Source organism: Prinia subflava, chromosome 2 (genome assembly GCF_021018805.1).
Source record: "Prinia subflava isolate CZ2003 ecotype Zambia chromosome 2, Cam_Psub_1.2, whole genome shotgun sequence".
NCBI classification, from domain to species: Eukaryota; Metazoa; Chordata; class Aves; order Passeriformes; family Cisticolidae; genus Prinia; species Prinia subflava.
The window spans coordinates 77,678,792-77,698,911 of NC_086248.1; the positions used below are offsets into that span (position 1 = coordinate 77,678,792).

The following is a 20,120-nucleotide window of genomic DNA, read 5'->3' on the forward strand; positions in this document are numbered from 1 at the left end:
TCCCAGACCTCTGTCATTTCCTGTGCTGTGTAGGAGGGGAAGAAGAGGTGAAAAATAATACATTACCTCCCTAGAGCATAAAATCAAAAGGCATTTAATTAGGACAAGGTAGAAGCAGCTTAAATTTTTCAGCTACTGAGAGGTAGACTCTCAGCCCCTGTAAGTATTCCCTAAGTCTCACACAAACCCCAGCAATTATTATCAGTAGTCCTCTTGTTTCAAGCTTTGGTTCAGAAGTTCTGGGCAAACTGCAGTCTCCATTTCTTCCAGTGCCAGGAACTGAATGTCACTGAGCTGTCCCTCTAGTAGAGATACAGTAATGCTAGAGAATGCTTTATTGCTGGAGCATTCAACTATACACTTGCCACAATCCACTCTCCAAAACATGCCCTCTGTCCGGCAGTCTCAGCGAGGCACAGATGGCTGACACACTATGCAGTAGCTACACAGTGGGACAATGTAGCAGAACATTATTTGCATTATTTACAGAGGACAGATGGACAAGTTGCTACAGTGACCTAGCCCACAGAGCATCTGCAATGCTGAGGAGGTGCTAAGTCCAGCCCTAATGCTTGCAGGTGCTGACAAAAACAAATTTCAAAAAATAAAACGGCTGCTTACAGCAGTCAGCTTTATTCTGAAATGCTATCACTACAACCATGCTTGCAGAGTAATTCACATGCCAGTTTTGTTCCCTTAGAGCCTTTACCAGCAAGCAGAACAGAAGATGTATTGACTAGATTTATCCTTTTCAACCAGAAAGAAAACTGACATCTGCAGTACTTACTTATTCCTTGGCCATAAGTTCTGTATGTGTGTAAGTCACCACATATAGCAGGTGGCACATTCTGTCGGGAGACATAGACCAGGAAGGAAACAGCATCAAAATTGGGTGACATTTATTTCAAGCTATGGATGAAGAAAAGTAGCAAAATCCAGCTCAAACCTGCTCAGCCATCTGATTTTTTTCAAACATTAAACATTTGTGCCAAGTTTTAAGATGTTGCTTTTGCTGCCTAAACAGGGCACTAACCACATTGCAGGCACTTTTATTGGTAGGCTGAGGATGAAACTTAAAATAACATTACAGGGGTCTCACATGTGTTCTAGACAGGAAAAAGCCTCATTTACAAGATGGATCAACCTATTTTAATTGAACACTTCGACTAAGAATTACCAAGTTGTACAATGCTCACAATGATCAGCCCGCCCATCCTCCACCAACATGCACCACAACAGGCTCTTTCATTCCATGATCACATGGCTGCAGCCAAACATGACAGACTGTTCAGCAAGTAATAAAAAGGATCAGCTTTTTCCCCAAGGTCTTGTCTACATATACACTGCACTAAATTAAATTGACTTAGAAAATAATATAAAGCAGTATAACGCTCCTGGGCAAATGTTCTTAATTCAGTTTAAGAGCACTTTACATTGAAACCATTTAAATTAAATAGATAGATACAAGACACAAACTAAATTAAGGATGTCTATACAGGAATGCTGCACTAATATAATCACAGCTGTCTCTAATCTGATTACGTTAAATCAGTACAACTTCCCTGCAATGGCAAAATCCTTACCGATATTGACGTTAACCCTTTTTTGCACTTTTCTGCTTCCAAAGGTTTTGTTGTTTTCGTGTTTCGTTTGGGTTTTTCTCTTCCAAAAACCCCCAAACCAACAACAGCATGGCCTCTCTCAGAATCAAAATAAGATACCTACAGTACAGGAGGTATATTAAGATACTAAAGATATTGACATTTATATGTCTTGAAAGTTTTATTAATCTTATGCCAAATAAATACCATAACAATGCTCAGACCAGTGCAGCTTAGTATTTTCTCTACCTTCCCCAAGCAAGATGGAAAGGGTGATCACAAATACTCACACTGTACACTGTTTTCCATACTCCCACACAGCTTTTGCGTGCTGATGTCCAACATCCCTGGAGCAGTTCCGGGAAGACAATGTTCCCCACTCGCTCATTCCTCAGGGTATGGCTCACCAACAGCTTATCTGAGCAAACTGGAGCGTGGAGTTAGAGCACGTTTTCAAACTGCCCCCAGGCACAGTCTTACTGCTGACCCTCTTCCACCAAAATATGTTCTCCTTTTAACTGTGGGGTAAGCACATACACAAACCAAGTCCTAGGTCACAGACCTAACACGCTACAAACCCACACTCTAACATCATCTCTCATCTCCTCAATTCCCACAGCGTTTCCCCAGGAAACATATCTGTCAAAATTAAATTTCAACAATTCTAAAATTAGCAGTATTCTTTCTATTCCCCATTAAAAACTATTTGAACTCCTCCTCCTGAGTATCAAGATTAAATTTACCTTCATTCTCTTGGCACTGTTTTATTGTTACCTGCTTTTTCTATAGTGTCTCTTTGAGCTTACCAGTCTTATTCACATCCATACCAGCAACACAACCATTTCTCTCTCCTCAGGGCCACCTTCTACTGCTGCCTCTGAGCTACCACATGCAAAACTAACTTCTCCTTCAGTGCAAGTTTTCCAAGCTTAGCACAGAAAGACATTATCAAGAATCCTCTCAGAGCCTCTTAAAGAGAACTAAACCCCTCAGTGGCCTTCAGAAACTAAATTGTGCCCCAACTCTGAATAAAGTGGTGACCTCGAGTACACACAGCATCTCTGAAATCAACCTGAATTGTAAGTTCTTTTATCTTTTTTTTTTTGAAGAGCTGCTTTGAAGCCCAGATCACATGGCATCAAAGATTGTAGGTACACAAGAGTTTGGCTGCTAAGGGAACCACACTTACCACACTTACACATTTCCATTTTATAAGATTTAAACTTCAACTCTCAAAGGGCTGCAGATATATTTTTGCAATACACTGTTTGGTCTTAGGTCTCAGATTCACACTGATGCAACTACAAGGTTATGTGGTCCCACACCAACTCTAGGATTCATTCTCACCATAAATACATACCTACAAGAAAGTAGGAACAATTTCCATTCCATAAGTAGAGAAATTGAGGCACTAGGACAAAATAAGAGTTTTGTGCACTGGTTTTGCATTAACTTGCAAGTTAAAGAAAAACAGACTCAGCTGTCATAAGAAAGGAACTGCACACAAATTCAGCAAGACAGTCTTATTTCTTGCACTGAAAACAAGAATCATCTGGGATAGAAAAGAGAAAGGAAAGTGTGCATGAGCTAAACACCTACCTGACAACAACTGAGCTGAATAGCCTGCAATTCTTTATAAGAACAAATAAAGCAGCAACCCTGATCCAGTAGTAGAACAATATTTGTACTACACTCAAATTTTTTCTGCTGCTGGGGTTTAATCCCAGCAAGAATCGTTTTGGTTTAATTAGCTTTTCCCTAGCAGATGGTCAGATATGAGAGGCAGAGAATGGTACAGGCTTAACTGTTGGGTGATTGTGCAGCTGCATCTGTAGCTGAACACTTAAGCATGTCCAGGGGTCCAGCTGTAGTTTGTTTGCACGACAGAGGCCGTGTCTGCCATTAGCCAAATGTCGGCTTCCTCTTTCTCCAGATTATGTATCAGTCAGAGGCACATCCAAGGGCAGGAAAACAACTAATACGCCATTTCACCACCATCCCCTTTCTCAGACAAAATCCTCAAATCTTAATCAAATAAAAGCCCCTCTTTCTTTGGTGACAGAAGCACATTCAGTAGCATTGCCATGGAAACTCGAGACATCCTCTGTGTTAGTCATCAGAGAAGATCTAGCTCAGAAATATTTTATGATCTCTGTGGCACTGAATACATACACCAGTCAGAATAATGAAGTAAAACTAGTGACACCAGTGTTGTGTGAGGATAGCAGCGGGGTGCTCTTTAATCAAACTGCCTGAACCTCGCATCACCTACAGTGAGCAGTAACTTGCTGTAAGCTGGCAGGGAAAAGTAGAGCAGCACTGAGAGAAGCAAAGTGGTGTTTCAGGAGTAAAACTACCCAGCCAAAGGGATGAAAGAGAAAAGGGGTCACCACAGCCCTTACCCAAAGCTGATTATATCCTGGTCCTTTCTCTTCCCAGAGTTACAAGTGGTGTTGCTACTGACTCCTTTGCAAAGCAGGATTCCTACCAGGCACAGAGATCTCCCACTTAACCCATGTGACAGCCACTGCCGACTTTGGAAACAAAAACAAATATTCCTCGTTGACTTCCACTTAGCCTCTACACCCAGGCACAATGCTGAGTGTTAGGGCACCCACTCCTGTACACACTGGCAGTACTCATCTCACCACACCACAAAGGCAGAACAAGGAGAAGGCTTTCAAATCCATGCTTTTGGCCTAGCAGATTCAGAGCCTGTGCCGAGGCAGGCACAGGCACAAAACTTGTTTCAGCTCTGTAAACAATACAGCAGCATGGCTCCTGAAGTAGCATGTAATCCTAGAGCATCTTCTCTCCATTTTGTGGCATGGTCCTGTAGTTAATCTGCCTCAGTTTGCCTCATTTCTTTGGTGTTGTTTTTTTTTTTTTTTTATGATTCTCTTAGTCTTCAGCACCACTGAACTACGGAGAGATTTCATTCTGAGTTCAGTCACAGAAATATAACATGGCTTAATCCAGCTTAGGAAAAACAAACAGATCCACTCATCTATCTTTCACTGATGACCTGTGTACAGCATGCAGCTGACTACGGCTCCTCTCTCCCTGTTCCCCTAGGCTGCAGCCAGTCCTTTTAACAGCAGGATCCCAGCCACGGCAGAGGGGACTCACACCTCCTCCACCCCCTGCCCTGCACAGGCAGGCTAGGCTGCCTGTCACCAGCAGTCACAGGCTGCACTGTCTGTCCTTCTGCATACTCTATTGTACCTCCTAGGTTCACCTTTCTCCCTTGGAGGGGGATAACCACAGATTCCCCACTTGTCCCCAAGCCGGATTGCTTCAGCTCTTACCTCAGACTTCTCTTTGTGGCAGATGAGTCAGAGAGAGCTCTCCTCAACCACCTCCTGCCACATCTGTCATCATTGCTAGGACCAGGGCTGTTCTTCATCTGCAGCTAATTATGAGCATCAATTGTCTCATGGGGCAATTGCAGCAAAGGCCAATCACTTCCATTTTACCACAAGGTCAGCTTCTCCAGACTACTTTACATGCCCTGCCTGGCATTGCTCTTGTAAAACTGAAGTGCCTTTACCACTGTTGTCCTTTGGGATAACTGTAAGTCCATTAATCATTCCAAGGTTAAGGAAAACCACTCCTTTTTAGTAATGCTTAACACACAAGCTCTTCCCCTGCACAGGGCTCCCTCCTGTAGATTCCCCTTAAGTAAACTCTGTGCAGCTCTTCAGAGAGCAAGCAGGGAATGCAAAATAGTTGAGCTACAAGTGAAGTCACCTGTCCTCAAAGGGGCTCTAATTGAGGACTAATAATCCCCAGACATCTTAAAGCAAGCCACCACATTCCAGGTACCTTTTTTTTTTGTCAAGTGTCAGACAAGAACCCAAAGAGCTAGTAGCTCACTGCTCATCTAAGGGCAAAGGCCATGGAGGAATGCCAGCACACAGCCAGGCAGATGCTGCACAGACAAGGTGTTTGCTCAGTATCGACAGTGAGCTGTTCACTCATGCCTTCAGCTCCATGCAGCTGCACGAGCACAGCTCTGTTGAGCCTGTGACTCTGGACTAAGGAATGTCTCAACCGGACAAACACCTCATCTGCTGCCAGCTCAAGGTGCCCCAGGACCAGACCAATTCCCATTACTGGCCAGCCGTGGCCGTGCCTTCCGCTCTCTATTCCACCAGGGGGAGATCTAGCTACTTGGGAGGGTTACAACTCTAGCCAGAGGAACACATTGCCCTATCCTGACTAGATACAGGAGCACAGAGGCGTGGATTCCTACAGTCATGAAGGGCAGCAGGAAAGCCAAACCAAGGAGCTAGCGACTTTCTCCCCACAACATATTAAAACTCACTGACAGGATGCAAAAAGGTCAATAATCAGCCGTACTTCCTCCTTGGCCAAAGTCACATCCATTTCACTCTTATTCCTTCACTCCTTTCCTGGCAATTGGAAGCGTCAGCAGAAGCAGTATGTAATCCAAAGCAAGACCTCCATCTTTGCAGCCACAGCCCGTATCACATGACAAAGCTGAAACAGCCGGTATGACAATGATTTTACACACTTAAATGTTCTATCACTAACCTGCCACACAATCCAAATTTAGACTTACTTATATTTTGCTACCACCTCCTGTTGCTGCAGGACATATTGTCCAGTCTGCCACTACAGAACAGAGGAAGGAAAATGAAGATTCAGGCAACACACTTTCTCAGCATCAAAGCCCTAACAGTTACATATGGAGTCGGTGGCAACTAGGTTTGAAATAAAATGCACAGTTTACATGAAATCAAAAGAGAAGAGAGCCCAATGTGAATAATTTCCAACTGTTTCACAATGCTAAGAGCCTTGGAACAAGTAACATTCCCTTAATCTCCTATCACTGAGATCCTGCTGTGAAAAGTGATACAGCCTTCTGGAGAGAGGGTGGCAGTGACCTGTTTGCAGTGAGCTCTGCAGTGACTCACGTGGAGAGTGTGGCGACAGCTAAACAGCAAAAACTAAGCTATAAAGCCAGAGAACTTCTTAAAAAAAATTCTTTCATTCCTGCTACTATCTAAGGATGGCAGTAGGGAGGTCTTCTGCAGAAGACTAACTTTAATAAGTAAAGGACCGGCAGCTCACAGAATTTCAGGTTACTAAAATTACCAAAAGGAAAACTGCAAAAGATCCAAGCAAAGTGGGTGATGAACAGCCCAAGGCTTATCCAGAACACAGAAGATGGTCTGCTGTTACTTCCACAAGCCTTGCTGACGGGCTGCCCATAATGACGCTACCAAATGGGATCACATTTCCCTGTGCCAGGCAAATAAAAGACTCGTAGAGTGGACAAGGATGGCTTGCATGATGGGTGCATAGCAGACTAGTAACCATTTCTCAAAACAGATATGTCAAGGAACCCAAAGGAACAGCTACATCCTGATCTGCCAGCCTTAGCAAGCTTCCTGTCCTCAGCTCCTGGGGTACTGGGCAGAAAAAGTAAGATTTTCCAGAAGCAGTTGGAACAGAACATTTACCCACAGACTAGGAGAAGCAGTCCTGCCCGGGTTAAATCCCAGAGCCATTCCATCTCCGGGCAGACATCTTGTGTACTGAGCAGAGCTCGATGGCACGAACCACTCAATCATCTACTGATTGCCAAGAGCACACAGGCTGCAGGGGGGACGAGCCAACCTTAATTGGCCTTATCGGTGTAAATTAAACCGTACAACACACCCAAGCAAACAGTCAGTTCCTTTGGAGAAGCAGGCATGAGTTATTTTGCTGCAGCTATAAAGGAAACATTGCTGCTAGGACATGCCCCTGGAGTGACTGTGCCGCTCAGCTCTCCCGGTGCATTCCTGGGGTTGTTTAGCATGGATTCAGCTCCAGCCTCTCCACAAGCAAGAAGTCTGAACCCTGAATGCCATCTGCAAACACAGCCAGACTCCACCTCCTGCATGCCTGCAGGCCACCAGGTGTGGCCAGGAATGGCACAAGCTACACACTAAATACACCTTTGATGTGGAGCTGAAAGCATGTAGCCACGGGGCATGAACAGCACGCCGCCCGCCGCCGTGCTGACTCCCACTGCAGGAATGCGGCTGCAACCACAGGCCAAGGAAGGCAAACACATCGCATTCCTCACCAGGCAGAGAAGGAAAACAAGTAGCAAGCCCACACACCCGCCCTGCTGACACCCGCCATGCTCGCTCCCCACACCTGCCTGCATGGCCACTGTCAGGACCCCAAGGACAGCTTCAGCCCCAAATTCGTGTGAGGGTCAAGTTCTCCAGGCAAATTCTTGAGCCCATGGGACAAGAGAAACAGAGCAAGGCAGGAGAGTTCTCAGGTGGACATGCCAGCCACAGGGAGAAAAGCTGCCGCCTAAGCTGGGAAGTAGCCACAGTCCAGGGCAGGAACAGCTCTGTACACTAGCCTGGGAAGGGAATTTCCCTGACTATTCCTATAAGACAAGGGGCAGATTTAACACCAAGATCTCTTAAACTGAGAGAGCAGGCTGAATAAGAAGTTACTTTGGGCAACAGGGATGCTTGGAAAGGAGCGAGGTCTTTTTCTATCCCTAGGAAACCATCCAGCTTTAAGTCAAGTAGCTTCTCTGGGATGGGGGTGCTTCCTCATTACCCCAAAATCCTTCTGTAAATGCTTGTCTTCATTGCCCACACATACAAATCTGACCTTCACTGTACAACATTCTTCCACTACTGCACTGACACCAGGTCATTACAGTGATCAAGAGAAGAAAAAATTAATGTACAAATACCCAAGACATCAGGTAACCTCTTATCTCAGAACCTCATCATTTTAGCGTTGCAAAGAGGCTCTGTGCTCTAGTCAGAAGAAACATTATTCCTCCTTCATGTAGCACTCCTACAAATCCTAAAGCTTTCCAAAGAATTCGCATTCTCAAATATGAAGTTACTCTGAGGGATGCCTCAGATGTGAAACTGTCAGCAGAATTCTCAAGTCTATATTGTGAACTCACCACATTGTGAATCTGCACTTACTCTGTGCAACCTAACTAAACAACAACCCACTCCTGAAAACCTTAAAAATCCATCACCCAGTCCTAAGGGCTAACTCTGAGATTCAACAGCCAGTGCTCTCTCAGCACCAAACAGGAAAACCAACACCCCCAAGAGCACCGCAGCAAGAATATATCCGACCTGGATGTAAGAGAAAAAACAGTGTCAGGAAACTCACGAAGAACCAATTAAGGGCTGAAACACTGTAACCTCTGGGGAACCTGAAAGGGGAAAGGTCAGTGTAGCCATAAGCTCCAGAGACATACCGCCGCATCTAGCACGCTGCTGGAGCAGGGATGATTTATAAGGCTTGCAGCCTAGCTGCTCCACACCCCACATGTGCATTTCAAGGCCCTCACAGAGGGAAATTATCTGATATTAAGTAACAAGAACAGACCAGACCGAGGTCCAGTAGACTTTCTCATGCCCACTGAAATTCAAGGCCTCAAGCTACCTATTCCCTTCAGTAAGCTTCAGTACTTGGAAGAATGAGGCATGAATTTACCAACAGATTTATATCCAAAGATATAAATAGAAGCCTGGCAGGATTTACAGATTAGGTGTCTAAATCACTGCAAGCAGGAGTATGGGCTTCTCCCCTTCTAACCGCACCATACCTCCCCAGCCCCAGCCACCACAAGGAAACCCATCTCAGACAGGACGGAAGCCCCTGCTGTCCTGTTGCCAAGGGCCATTCCTGTGCAATCCGCTCCGACGGTGACAGCACCCGAACTGCACCAGTCTCAGCAGTGCAACCTGCAATGGCTGCAGCTCCCGCAGAATGTAGGTCTGCCTGTTTCCCAGAATAGGAGCTGCCTCTTCAGCCTCTCCTCTCCCTTCCCCCACTACACCTTCACTTTTCATAGACTCAATACTGTTTCAAGGTACCCTCATCCTGCCACCGGTGGGCGGATGAGTGGGGGAAAGGGGCCCTTTATAATTGTAGTGTTGCAATCTGCCAGCCCGGCCAGGCAGCCTGTTCCCGCCTGCACTGCATTAAATACCTTATAACTGATTACACCCCCATGGGGCATGATTAGCAGTCTTCAGAGAACAAAGTCTACTTTCATAAGAATAAGAACAGACACGTACTGCTAACCTACTACACAGCTGGGCAGGTGAGGAAACAGGGAAGAAAGGCGGGTGTGTGGGGGAGAAGAGTTAACTGTACTAACTCTATTCCTTCCCTTCCCTATCCTGGCTGAGTTGAGATTTCCACTGCCCTGAAGAGTAGTACCCCTCACACCTACCCCACAAGATTCAGGGAACAAAAGCTCATAAACAAACTGTTGCCTGTGGAAGTCAGGCAAAGTACTAACCTGGAGAGGCAGGGCCTCGAGGCAAGCGGATTGAGCTTTGCTCTGGGTGACAGTAATTCCTTCACATCAGTTCCCAGGAAAAGGGAAAGGTGAATTCCAACTTCACTATCAAAAACAAGGAGAAGGAGGGAAACCTCAAAATACGATCACATATCCACGCCCCTCTCTAACCTCTGTATACATCTGAAAGGTCTGCATAAGTAACAGCAAAGCATCTGGAGCTTAACAGCCCTCCAGGTGATGATTTTTTTCTTGTGGGGAGAGAGGAGGTAGCAAAGAGGAGGAAAGCCCTCTCCATCTGAGATAGGTAATAGGGATCCCCAAGCATACACAGTCCATATGCATTGCCGCAACAAAAAACCAGCTCAATGGAAACTCAGCCAATCTGACATGAAATGACCTACAGCTCATTAGCAAAGTGCCTTCCAAATCTCAAAATGCCCACACGAACAGCCACAAATATATTTGGTGCTATCTGCCCTCCATCTCAGCAGAGCAGAAAGAATCAGACTATACAGCCTTTTGCCAAAAGCAGTAAGAAAAATGGTGGCAACTCTGAGACTAAAATAACCCTAGGATGAGCCTTTCCAGCTACTCTCCCCAAACCTCCAACAGAAGAGAGCACAGTGGAAAGCTCCAGGAAAATGGTCTTATTTGAGACAGAAGCCCATGCTGAAGCGTCAACAAAATAGAAGGAAGTCTCCTAATTGTGTCCTTTTGGAATCAATCACCTGCTTTACTCAGAGCCCACCGGTTTTGCCCATGGCCCCATGGATGCTCATGGGGAAGCATCCATCTGGAAGCACTCATGTTCAGCTGATGCCTCTAGAGGGGACACCCTGCTGACACATTCCACCCAGATTCTTATCCAACCCACCCAAGAAAGGATTTGTTAATGAGTAACCAAGCCAGCTGAAAATGATCTACTCATATCTGCTTTACTCAGTAGCTGGTCCCTCAGCCAGCACACAGGAGATCTCTGACCTGTACTGTCTAGTCCCACCTGATCAGCAAAACCTGCAGATTCTCTTTATTACAGGAAGACTTGAAGGTACCAATCGACTTTAGGCTCCAATGTACTTGCCATTGATATAAAGCATCAACACATTTGGAGTTACATTACCAAACAGATTGTGCTTTCAGAGTTTGAATAAATGGGAGATTTCACCATAAACATGAGTTAGTCATTAGAAGCTCCAGGAGGTAATTTAAACTATTGCAGTCAGCACAAAAATAGTTTTACTTTGGGAGTTGAAGTTGCAAAGCTGTAATAATTCCAAATGGCACAGTAAAACTTCTTATAAAAGCTTAAAATTAGTTGTGAAGCCCCAAATGGCCTTGCATATAATTTGATTCTGCTACCGTGGGCTAGCAAAAGGGAAATCACTCTTCACACTGTAAAAAAACCACCAAAAAACTCTATCATCCTTAAGCTCCTAGGAGACTAGAAGCAGTAGGCTTACATTTCGTGACTCTATATATATGTGTAAAATACATAGAAATAATAAATATATAAATAAAATGTTAAACCCACAGAACAATGACTTGTTCAATCCCACACAGTCCTGGGCAGCTATCAATCAGGCATCAGAGCTCAGATTGGAGCATTGCAATCCTGGCTGCTGTACCCTCACAGATACCCTGCAGCCACCCCCATTCCCAGAGTAAATTGCCTTCCACTGTTGAGAAGCACTCCTGCTATTCCCATACTGGTATTCACCAGTGGAGCAGGAGACCCTAATTTAGCCCCGCACGGGCCCTCTGCAAACTGCTAATCCCCGCTCCACAGCTGCTTTTCAAATGGACGGGCATGAGCAAAGCACAAACGATTTATGGCGCGTGGCAGGAAGACTCCTGGCTCCCTGCGTAGGCGGGGCTTTGGGACAAGATCATGCTTGGACTAATGTTTATATTGTGAGTTGTCAGTCAGGCAGTAAATCATCTCTGGAGCTGCACAGGCCCCATCCAGCTGGGGCCTTGACGACACTGAATTCTGTTACAGCCCTTTCAGATACACCTGGGGACCTATTTGCAAAGGCATCATCTAATCATAGAAAAATGAATACACTCACAAGTAGAATCTACCAAAATTCTGCAGCCCAGCAAGGGTGATTTGCTTTCAGGAATCAAACCTAACGGGTATGAGATGTTTGCCAAAAATTACTCTCCACATTAGTCCTAAAAGAAATTGGATTGAGTGCCTACACAGACATTTAACAACAGTGTGTATCTCCAGCAAAACGCGGTTACCTGAGAAAACCCTTCTGAGCAAGGTTTTCATTTCCCAGTATTCACATAACTGTAGTGTAAGCAATGCCTAAATTCTAAAAGGGAAATAAAAATACTTTGCATACTTTAGCGCACAAGACACTTTCTGCTCAGAAAAATAAATGCACTTAAAGGCAGGATGTAAGCTTGAAGTCCATTCTCAAGAAATTATTTAAAACAACTTAATTTTAAGCATGAAAATCTTGTCATTTTCCACTTTTTTCTTTTCCCCCATTTGAAAACGCCACAACTAATACAATACACTGTATACAAATCTCCCACAGATAAAAGAGAAGGGAGAAGAGATAATGAAAAAATTATGAATAAAATACTCAAGGGAAAAAAAAACCCAGACCAGTAGCATTAACTGCAATCACTACTCAGTTATGTGAGAGACACCAGATTTCAACTCATCTCCCTAGAATATTTTTAACCTTCCCGCTGGGCAGCAGCAGAGTCATCACTAATGAAAACTAAAGCTGCAGGAAGAAATCTGATTTAGGAAACAGAGCAGCAAGGCATCTTTGAGAATTGCAGAGAGCTTGTGAAGCAAGACATATGCAGGTCTAAAACCAGTTACAGCTTATGCCAAAATAATGGTCAAAAACCTTATAGCCACAACAATTATCTAATTATTACCTTGGGAAAATAACTTATATTCTTTTGAAACAAATGCTATAAAGTAAAACTCACTTAAGGCTTTTTATGAGACTGTGTGTAATTCCTCAATAGTTAGAGAGACTACCTCATCTGTCCCTTTTGATTTTAGAACCATTTGTGCATGAGTGTTACATTAACACAGCTGGACAACTGAGACTTTAACCACAAGAGTAAGCAAATCCAGTTATGACTCCTACAACATTACCAAAGTCAGCTTTATCGCAGAGCTAAAATACAAATGCAGCACTCAACTCAAAAATATAGAAATCACTGTGGGACTTCCAGGTCTGAACTTGCTGATCTTTAAGAAATCAAAAATTTAAACCAGTTCTCTCTTGCCACTAGAAGCTGGTCAGATACTCTCTGCCTAAAAATCAGTCTAAGCCTTGCAGGAAAACTTACTTTCCAATCTTGACCTATTTCACTTTAACAGCAACACAAAACTTCTATGAAAGTTGGTAGCCATTTATTCTCCCCTGTTAGCCCTGCCACAGAAGGGTTAAGTTGTGCCCTAAAGCAGGTGTTGTTCCCAGAGAAGCCTACAGGGCCCATACAGGATCTTGAGGTTTACATATCCTGCTTCTGTCTCTGAAAATACACATACAGACTCTTTCCTTCAGTTCCCCTTGCATTCAGGCAAACATCACAAACACACAGCTTTTTATACATATCCTTATGGCACTGACACTTATTTTTATTAGCCTATGCATCAAATGAAATTTATACCTACTTGCAGCACTGATGATTCTCCTAATCCTTAACAGACTGCACGTGAGAACAGGACACGAACTGTCCTCACAGACACGAGTACATTGAGGCTCATGCTACAACACACCAGAACTCACTTGAACAGCCTTAAAGCCCTGCCTTTCAGACACCTTACAGACTAAAGTCCACAACAACACTGCAGCGTGGAGAGGCCAAACTCCACACATTCTTTTCCCTCTTACAAGCAAAGGGAAGAAGCAAATGCTTTGCATGACCACTCAGCAGGAAAAGACAATAGGCTGCACATCTCCACGTTCACCAGTAAGACAGTCCTCCTCTATGAACCGCACTATCTTCCCACAGACCCTGCTCTTCACCAGCTTAAAATCCTCAACTACCGCGATTAATCAGAGCAGCTGCAGTGCTTTGTGGATTTGTTCTTTGGTTGGTGATTTGTTGGGTTTTTTTTACCCTAATGCAGTTACCACAAAAAGCAAGGTCAGTGAGCAACCTAACATAGCACATAAGTGATTCAATACTCTGCCCCTGACACAGACCAACACATGAAGGTGGTTTAGTAGCTGGAGCAAGAAGCCTCAGTGGACAATTATGGAACACACTGCCCTGTCTTTAAACCTTTATTTGTTAAGAGATTGGATTAGTTCTGAAAAATACACCTTCTAAAACAAGTTCTTTAACTAAAGCAAGTCTGAACATTTCCATTCCTAAGTGCTTGATCTTTTCTGAATCCCACTCAGCTCTTAGCCTCAGCACTATTATGTGGTAGTGAATTTCCACAGATTAGACATCATGTGAAAATACTTTAAAATCATTATTCAGTTTGATGCCTATCAGTTTCACTGAATTGCATTCACCTCAACTGAAGAACACATTCCAGCTCCTTCACCCCAGCACAGCAGTCTTCCTCAAGCTTGGCACCCAGCACTGTTGAAAATAAAGGAAAACTGAGCCCACCCAAGTGATGCTTATACTGCATTCCAACCGCTGCAGAGCTATGCTCACTCCTACATGGTTTTCCACGCCATTTCCTTCCTAAGAGCAGCTCCCAGGAGAGCGAGAGAGAGAACCTGGCTCATGTCATTCCAACTACGAAACATCCTGCAAGCTACTGCTTTTGGCCCTCTCTGGCTGAGCATATTTGGAATAAAACCATATATGAATATCCTGATAATGAAGAGAATGGTTTCTGAAAATGGAACAAACAACTAAACAAAAAAGAAAATTGTCCTTGAAGTCAAAAAGATTCAGGCAAGGTTAGATGTGAGCAAAACAAGCAAATAGTTCCTAGGAAGGCAAAAATAGTGAGGTTTTAGAGTGCCCAGTTGCCTTGAACAAGGCAGGGCCTGACTTGCACTCCATAGCAATTTGACCATGCTACAGAATACACAGGACAATGGATCACACAGGGGTCTGCTTCATTTTGAAGTCACAGTTTGAAATACTCTTTTCATTTCTCCTCCACCCAGCCTTACGAAAGCATTCAACACCACGGTATCTAAGCATCTACACACTTACGGGTTCATCCTCAAATCCCAGTAAGACCAGCGTTAATCATATTTCCCAAGCTAAGAATGAAGAGTAAGAAACAGTAATGATCTGAACACAATCCATCTGGGGCAGAAATGAGGTATCTTTCTGACCACAGCATCGCCCTTCCCCTCCAACCAGCTGTAAAGGTATTTCAACTTTAAAAAGTAACATTCTTCCTACTACAGTTACAGACTCAGCCAATCTAGATCTAAGGAAAAGCCCTCAGGTAGGGGAACTGGCAGGGAAACAGGATGGATGATTTCATGCCCTAAGGCATTTGTCCTGTTTGCATAGGTTACACACATAGTTCCTTTGCAGTCCTGCGTAAAAGAAATCTCAGAGAGGATCATATTTACCCAGTCACTAGTGATCTGAAATACACACAGCTGGCAGGAATGCCAACAAGCACTCTCTCCAAAGCTCAGGGTGTCATACAGAGAGGAGACATCTTCCCAACCAAGAGCCCTCAAACAAGGAGACAAATACACCCAGCTTCAGGACCCCAAATTTACTCTCAAAGCATTCATCAAGTCAAATGGTCAAGAAAAACTGCTCTATTATGACAATTCCAGATCCCGACAAGCCCAGTAAAAAGAGCAAGATGAATCAAAAAGGTGTCAAGCCAGATCCACACTTATTAGCACAGGAATCCTACCCTCAATCTGTATCACATGCAGGCTCATTTGAGACCTCTACACGTTGCATCTCTCCCAGCAACACGTAAGGCAGAGAGTTCTGTTGTCACTCCTTGCTGGAGAAGCGAGGCTCATGACAACAAATACACAACACAGTCAGTTTGTCAGGACCTAAGCTCCAGAACTGCTTCTTGGGTCTACACTGTAGATGTGGTGATACACGGAAATCTCAGAATCCAGTTTTCAGTGGTCTCCATAAAACATGGCAGACATTTTAACAGCTTAGGGAGCTCATCTTCAGAAAAACCATCAGCATCTAAGACTCACAAGCGTGAAATCAACTACCAAAAAATACAGTTACATTTTAACTTGTTCACTTTGCTACCGATCAAATAGCTTGGCTTTCTTCCCCTTTTTAAAAACACTTTATATGCCACCCCAGCTGCCACAAGCCCTTTCTCCAAGCCAGCTCTGGTGCCATTCAGACCAGCAAGCCGACCAAAAATCATTTGTCTCATCTGACTTGATTTGTTCTGCTCTGGGACAAGAAGCAGGCAGGCTTGCAAAAGACTACACCTTTTCCAGGACTTTAGCCTATCTCCCAGACAAGCTACACCACGATTGTATTTAGAGTGGATGGCAGAGATAAGAACTGAGGGTTTGTTGGCTGCAAAGCAAGTGACTTAGCAGCAGCCAATAAACAACTTGAAACAGAGTGGAAAAGCACGCAAGGTCATCTTTAGTTCAGAAAGCTGGTTTGGAGAGTGAAGAGGCAACAGGTCTTGGCAAGTAACTCATCCCCTCCTGACCCAATGCCTTGTTAATATTAAAGATGAAGGTAACCATGGGCTGTACTTTGGAACTCCTCTGGCCCAGCTGAAATGCATTCACAGGACTTCAAGAGCACTGGGTGCCTGGGAAGGAATGAAAAACTCCTCTCCATACCACAGCTAAGACCTGGTAGCTTAAATGCTGATTTAGCACCCAGAAGCTGAATCACACTGCATGCAAAGCACTGCTGGGATATAGGTGCTTTCTGCAGCGATCCACTAGCAAGTGCAGAAGAGAGAAAGGAGTTGCTACAAAGGTGATTTGACAGTGTACAATCCAAAAAAAACCCCAGCTGCTGGGTATCCCACAACTGCTCCTCCAGACTGGCTCTCAACAGTGAGCTCAGGTACAGCTGTACCACCCGTCACAGGAACAGTTAAAATTGGTGTGGAAAAACAATGTGGTGGAACAAACAACCTGACAGAACAGAGGGTCACTGGAACCACCTAACTCTGACACTGCCAGTAGTGCAAGAGCAGGTAGATCAGAAAGGACTTCATTTGGATTATGGCTGGGCAGATCCCTTGCGAATTATATGGCTTCTTTGGCACTGATAGAGCACATTTAAGACTGCTTTCCCAGATGGCATGTCGAGCACTGGCTTACTTCTTCAATTGAACTTTTCTTCCCTGAAGCTCTTACTGGATTTCTCGGGGTTACTCCCATTTCACTGACACCCCTGGCCTCTCAATTCTGGCAACACAGGCCCACTGCGATGCAGAGAACAGCACAGAGAGACGCAGTGTTACAGGTATGTGGGTCACATGTTCTCAAAAAATTCAAGTAGTGGTACGAGAAGAACACAGTCTGACTCAGCATCAGCTCATTCCTGGCTTTCTTACCTGCTGTCTGATGCTTCAGTAAGGATTCAGTGCTTCATCTTAGATAGGCCCTTTATCCCAGTTCTTTCTCTGAATCTGTAAAACAGAAATGCATAGCTCTGAAAAGCTTTCACTGGCACAGAACTATCTATATGTGATGGATGATTCTTTTCAGTGGACAAGATCCACCTAGCATCTCTCAGATCTAGGTCATTCTCAGCCTTGCCAGATCTGTGCATCATTTGCATACCCTGATGCCTATCAATACACCTCATTCACACCTAAAAGTCTGTGTATTAGCACTCAGTCTTTTACTCTGCTCTATGCAGAGCATAGAGAGATGATGTCTCCATACTAGAGAGGATGTCCAGGCTGGCAGAGAATTTCCCATTAACCCCTGCCGAGTCTGACACCAGAGGAATGCTGATTCCTCCCTTCCAACCCTGACTCTGCCAGTTACACTCCAGTTCTTTAACACACGTGCTGGCCCAGACTTGTTCCACTTTTCAGCTCCTACTCCGGCACCGCTCCCTGCAGAGATACTGTTTTCTCATTTCCCCCGCCCCCCACCTAACTCTCCATCACTCAGAAACAGCTACACCCTGCGTGAACCAGGTTCTGCCTGCCGACCCGTGCCTGCGCTGCTCCCTGGCACGGGTCTCTCCCCGGGTGGGTGAGCTCCGTAATGCCCTGATGGCTGAGGCAGTGGCATCACCACCCTTCCCCACGGAGACCGTCCCTTCCCTAGGGCGGGGGCCTCCCGCACCCGGCCCCCGCCCCACCTGGCTGACTCCCCCGGCCACGGTGCGACCCGCCCGAACCCGCTGTCCTCGAGGATCTCTACAATTCCTCGCCGCACACGTGGACAGAAAGGCCCACCCTGCTCGCTGGGCGCCGCCCGAAGCCCGCAGAGGCCCGGGGGCGTAGGGGGCCCCGCCCGGGACTTCGTCCCCAGCCGGTCGCGTTTCCCGCTCCCCACCCCCGGAGCCCCAGTCCGGCTCTGACCCGGTCGGGCTCGGCTCCACCAGGGGTCCCAGGGACTTTGCGGCCGGTTCTGCCCCGGTTCGGCCCCGCCTCGGGCCCGCCCCAAACTTTGCCCCCGCCCGGCCCCGGCCCCGCGCTCTCGCCTCAGGCCGCCATTTTGCCGCGGGGCACGCCGGGTAATCCGGCGGAATCCCCACGTCGCGGCGCGGCTGCGTCATCGGGCGGCACGCGCGGGGGGCGGGGCGGGGCGGTCCCGGCAGCGCGAGGGGCGGCACGCGCGGGGTGGCACCGCTGGCAGTGCCAGGGACCGGACCCGCTCCTGCCCCGGGACCTGGGAGCTCCCTGAGGCCCGGCGGCGGGACGGGAGACACCGCTGGCAGTGCCAGGGACCGGACCCGCTCCTGTCCCGGGACCTGGGAGCTCCCTGAGGGGCGGCGGGACGGGAGACACCGCTGGCAGTGCCAGGGACCGGACCCGCTCCTGTCCCGGGACCTGGGAGCTCCCTGAGGGGCGGCGGGACGGGAGACACCGCTGGCAGTGCCAGGGACCGGACCCGCTCCTGCCCCTTCCTATGTGTCCCGTGTTCTGAGAAACGACTCAACAGGTTGGGGCATATCGCAGCCTGTCACTAGGAAATTACAGGCCGTAGGATCAGGTGGAGAGGGAGGGAGAAACGTAGAGTAGTAAATGGAGAAACCCATCTGAAACACGCCAAGGACAATTGTGTGCTTCTTAAAGGAGAGGTGTTGAGGACAGCGTGTGCAAGGCAAGAGCTAGGCAGACCCTGACACAATTTGTGAATGTGCTTTGGTATTCATTTGCAAAATTTTCTACTGTGTTGTTCTAGTCTTGGGTCTTCGAAAAATCAGTACATTTTAATTTCTAACCAAATCATCCCATTTATTCAACTCTGAGCTCAGGCAGGTACTTTTTCCATTGCTCCTCATGCCCAGTGAGAGTTACCCACTGCTTCCATTTCCTGTTATCCTTTCTTTCACAAGCATCTCATGAACTGATGATTCACACAGTAAGTAATGGAACCTAGTTCTGAGCAAATTTGCCCGGTTCAGGAAAGTCCAGATAGAAATTTACATGATGTTCTTCAATGTACTGCTACGTTTACAAAGCCTTCAGATTTACATTCAGGTAAATCTGGTAGTATCAAGCTCACAGTAGTGCAAACGCTGCCCAAATGGTCCCTGGTCTTACACAATAAAAGACAGGTGCTCAGCAGGACCCTGCTTCTATGACCTTGGCAATATTGTGCAAAAACGTCTGCTGAGCGCCCAGCAAGTACCGTCTGCACCACACCACGCGTCAGCCAGGGATATTTCAAGAAAGACTTTGGTACTTGTGCCCCCATAAATTCTTCAAATCCTCCCTGTGCCGGAATCAGATAACAAGCAGAAGGACAATGGCTCCAAGAATCCAGGCTGCCCATCTGCTCTGCACTTCCAGATTCTTGCTTCCACAGCGCCAGCTGATGAAATTTTCATAGCTGATGAGGTTTCTCATTTCCACTGGGCCTTGCTGCCTTGGAGCCTTCACAGCTGTGGTCTGTTCAGGTTTCCATGGGTGCGCACTGATGGCAGCAATGATTAGAGTACTTTGCTTTCTTTTAGAGACTTGTCAGAGAAAGATCTTCAGGCTTTTTCCAAGTCTAGGTGAAATAAGTCCTGCAGGAAGGACAGAGGCTGATTTTCAGATGGTCTTGTCATTTACTGCTTCCATTAAACTCAACTCT

At 46.0% G+C, this 20,120-nt stretch overlaps 1 protein-coding gene across 7 annotated transcripts in view; it reads right to left on the reverse strand.

The window, feature by feature from the left end:
- The window catches only part of TJAP1 (tight junction associated protein 1), a 40,183-nt gene extending 21,643 nt beyond the window's left edge, over positions 1 to 18,540 (reverse strand). The window contains exons 1-3 of one of the 7 annotated variants that reach the window (XM_063390654.1): positions 18,398 to 18,540; positions 17,414 to 17,488; positions 788 to 848 (exon numbers count right to left, since the gene is read on the reverse strand). The gene's annotated coding sequence lies outside the window, so the exon portion shown is untranslated. Of the gene's footprint in view, positions 1 to 787; positions 849 to 1,583; positions 1,722 to 1,891; positions 2,088 to 4,909; positions 5,228 to 9,918; positions 10,024 to 17,177; positions 17,282 to 17,413; positions 17,489 to 18,397 lie in introns of those variants that run through there. The other 6 variants (XM_063390655.1, XM_063390656.1, XM_063390657.1 and 3 more) reach the window with 6 other exon arrangements.
- Positions 18,541 to 20,120: the final 1,580 nt, after the last annotated feature.